Below are 4,664 nucleotides of genomic sequence, written 5' to 3'. Positions count from 1 at the left end.
CAAGTCCCTCTTCACTCGGCTGTCTGATATTGAATCTGAAGTGAAAGCCCTATCTGTTAGCATCTCCTCTTTGAAGGAGACCACAGAGGACAGGTGCCAATCTTTGACTAATTCTCTTAGGGACGTGTCTAACTCTGTACAACATTTCTCCCAGTCCCTCAACTGTTCTATCTCAGCAAATCCTCTGAGTAACTTGGATGACATCTCTTCTGGCAACTCTCCTTTGCCCCCTACTGACCAGGGCTCCCCTAGAGGCCAGGTACAGAGTCAAGTCACTCCTCAAGATCGTTCTTGTAATCTAATTATTTCTGGTATCCCTGAGTGTCCTCAAGGTACGAATAGAATGACTAGGGCTATTCAAGACCAGGAAAGAGTATTGTCAGTTCTATCCCCCCTATGTTCTTCCCTCTCAACTAATTCCCTGAGAGATCTGTTCCGTCTTGGTAAGTACGACAGAAATCGCTCTCGGTCTATCATTGTAAAGCTACACAGATCTCTTGATGTCTCTGTCATTCTCTCAAATAAGAGGCAACTGGAGGGCTCTCCTAACATTTCTATTCGCCCTGACCTATCTCCTAGTGAAAGGAATGCCCATTCGATCCTGGTAAGAGAGCGCCGCTCAATGATTTCATCTGGAGTAGATTCTGCTAGTATTAAGATACGTCGCAATTGTATTTATCTTGGTCCTCGGTTACAGGGAAAAGTGATCAATGGTTCTTTTGTCCCTGAATCTACTGCTCCCCCTCAATCTGACAACTCTGATACTCCTACCGAATCTGCAACTCCTCTCACTCCCTCTACCCAAAGTACTACTGCTCTAGCCCCTTCCTCTGCGTCTGGTGTTGCTCCTGCTCCACCAGCTTCATCCGGACCCACTGCTACTTCAGCCCTTCCTCCCTCCTCTGGATTTCCATCCCTCCCCACTGCCACTGGTACTTTCCAGTAGGCAAACCCACCCTCGTGAGTCTCTGGAATGCACGCAGTCTTGCAAATAAGCTTTCCTTTTTTCAGTCCATGATATACGCTCGATCTTTCGGCATTGTCTGTGTCACAGAGACCTGGCTGTCAAAGTACATTCTTGACAAAGAGATATTACCTCATGGCTATACAATATACAGACATGACAGAGACTCTCGTGGGGGTGGGGTCATGATAGCAGTGGCTAACAGTATACCATCTAAACTTGTTCCAATGAACTCTAATATAGAAATGGTCACAGTGGCTTTATTCAACTCGACGGTATTACTATCATGCCTCTACATAGCTCCAAACTGCAGTGAACAGTACCACTCTGATGTTCTCACCTGTATTGAATCTGTCGCCTCTGGCAACTCTCGTGTTATTTTTGTAGGAGACTTTAATTCTCCTGATGTTAACTGGCACTCTCTTTCTGCTACTGCCTCTTTCTCCCATTCTCTCTGTGACCTAACTTTTTCCCTCAATCTGAATCAATTGATCACTCACCCAACACATATTCATGGAAACACCCTAGATTTAGTTCTGACAAACCAAGACAGCTTAGTTGATGGTTTACAGGTTGACTCAGCCACCTGCTCTAATATCTCTGATCACTTCCTAGTGACTTTCTCTATCAACATTGCCAACCAATATGTAAAACCTCTGAAGCATACAATTTACCACTACTCCAAAGCTGATCTTGATGGTCTTTGTTCCTACTTGGTCAGTTTGTCATTGCCCCCTGTAAACATAAACTCTATGTGGTCCGTCCTGAGAGATACGCTTCTAAATGCAAGATCGAAGTTCATTCCTTCTACCCGTTCCCTGTCTAGAAATGTCCCTCCGTGGTTCACTTCAGACATTTCTCACTCTTTAAAGTGTATCCGCACTCTACGCAGGAGGTACCATCTCCACCCTACAGACTCTTTGTTATCTCGTATCACTCAGAGAGAGTCACATCTAGCTATGAGAATTGCCTCAGCTAAATCGGAATATGAGGCTACCCTGGTTACTGCTTTCTACCACAGCCCCCAATTGTTATATCGTCACCTGAGGAGGTTTACTAGTTCTCCTCCCATACCTGAGTCTGTTTCCTATAATGGTATAACGTCTGTTGATGCTTGTTCTAAAGTTAACCTATTTAACTTGTATTTCAACTCTGTGTTTACTTCTACTGATTTTCTTCTTCCCCCGATGGACCAACTTCCTACCCCCTCTAAGCAGCTATCATCTATTAACATCTCTTGTGAGGATGTGTATCTGGCTCTGATGTCACTCAACCCAAGCAAGGCTTTTGGTTGTGACCAACTTAGCCCTTGTTTTATCAAACTTTGTGCTGGTTCCATTGTACAATCCGTCACCAGTCTTTTTCAGGAGTCCACCATGTACGGCCATGTCCCAGATGAATGGAAAATCCACAAGATAACCCCAGTCTTTAAGGCTGGTGATAGACACTGTGTTAGTAACTACAGACCCATTTCATTATTATGCATACTATCTAAGGTCCTGGAATCTATCATCTACAATAAAGTTATTCCTTTTATCAGGGGCCTGTTGTGTCGAAATCAATTTGGATTCCTCAGTAATCGTTCTGCAGTATCTCAGCTCCTGTCATCTTTCTCTACTATAATGAGTCACTGTGAGAAGGGGAACTCTGTTGACCAAGTATATTTCGATTTTCGTAAAGCTTTTGATTCGGTTCCACACTCCATTCTTCTATTCAAACTTTGGCGCCTGGGTATCACTGGTCCTTTGTGGTGCTGGTTTAGGGATTACCTGGCCCATCGTCAGCACTATGTATGTATTGATGGTTGTTCCTCATCTCTTCTACCAGTAAGATCGGGAGTCCCTCAGGGGAGTATCTTGGGGCCCCTTCTGTTCCTCGTGTTTATCAATGATGTTCCCAGTGTCATAAACCACTCTGACCTGTATCTCTTCGCTGACGATTCCAAGCTGCAGCAGGTTTCATCATCCTCTTACCACCTACAGGAAGATATTAATTCCCTGGCAGCTTGGTCTGAAGACAACTCTCTCCTCCTGAACTCACGTAAGTGTGCAGTTGTTCGATTCTCTTTTTCCACTGTAACCTCTCTCCCTCTATATGAGATTGATGGTACAACTATACCAACCCTAGAATCCCACAGAGATCTTGGTCTTATGGTAAGGAGTGACCTCTCCTGGAGCGACCACTATAGACACATCAGTTCAAAAGCATATGCCTCCCTCTACCTGATTAAAAGATCCTTCTCAACAGTGGATGTGACTGTAAAGAAAAGACTGTATATTTCCCTAGTTCGGTCCAAACTAGCATACTGTTCCCAACTGTGGAGACCTAATCTAAAGAAAGACATAATGCTATTAGAGAGAATCCAACGGCGAGCCACCAAATACATACTGGGTGATTACTCCTCCTCCTATAAAGAACGACTCCAATTGTTAGACATGCTTCCACTCATGTATTGGCTAGAGTTGAATGACATCATGTACTTTATCAATGCTATCAAATATCCTTCTGACAACGTATCCATTCAACAATATGTATCTTTCAGTAATCTTTCAACTCGGTCTTCTGTCAAACATAAACTTAAACACAACTTCTGTCGAACAACTAAGTCACATCACTTCTATTTCAACAGACTTGTCCGTCTTTGGAACAAACTACCTGCGATAGACATCACCAGGTCACTTCCTTCAATCAAGCGTGAAATCACCAACCATCTCAGGAACCACTTCCAGTACAATTTCGATTCTAACAATTCATGTTCATTCCACTTCCTTTGTCCCTGCTGCTCATGCAATTAATTAAATTAAATTTGGATCACTAATAAATTAAGTTAATTTTTGTAATTTTGTTTTGTGTGTATATGTAATCTGTATCTCTTCCTCTCTCATCCTCTTCCTCTATCACCCTATCCTCTCTAAACTTCTCAGGCTACTCCAGTACTTGGTGTTAGTCCCTCAACACATCTAATTCACCTGTTTTCCTCCCTGTCTCTGTCTCTATATGTTCTATGTGTTGTAAAGTGTTATAATAATAATAAATAATAATAATAATAAATAATAATAATAATAATAATGTATTGTACATTGTGTTAGTAATGTACTGATACAATGTATATACATGATAGTGCCGGTACTGTTGGTTAATGTGTGTGGGTAGATCTACATGTACATATATATGATTCAATTGATGTAGTTAGTTTGGGAATTGTCCCAAATTTCAGATATAATGCTTTTATCATGTCTTGTACGGTACATGTACATACAGTGTACTGTATTATGCTATGCATAGCTAATGGCCTCAGAGTTATTTTTGCTTTGAGACAATAAATTTTCCATATTCATTCAGCCACTATATACCTACCATCAATGATCCATTGGGAGTGATACATTAATTTTAGCAAGAGTACATAATTTACAGAGAGTGTCTAACCGCACTATAGTAGCTGAAACATGACCGCGTAGAACTAAGTCACGTGAGACCAAAAGCGTGGACGGTGTACTTACTAAAAAACACGTGTAGAAGTTAACATAAAAACAGTGGAGAAAACTTGAAGAAGCTTTAGACATCATACTAGTACACTTTATAATGCTGCTGAAGTCTGATATGCAGTACTGCTATAGCAGAGGCACCAAAACAGCCAGTAAACCTTGTTGAGCAAACTTGGCAGCCATTTTTCTTACTCAGCCACACCCAGTATGCGGGA

This window comes from Amphimedon queenslandica, unplaced genomic scaffold (assembly GCF_000090795.2).
Source record: "Amphimedon queenslandica unplaced genomic scaffold, v1.1 AMPQUscaffold_11424, whole genome shotgun sequence".
NCBI classification, from domain to species: domain Eukaryota; kingdom Metazoa; phylum Porifera; class Demospongiae; order Haplosclerida; family Niphatidae; genus Amphimedon; species Amphimedon queenslandica.
This window is presented reverse-complemented; position numbering follows the sequence as displayed.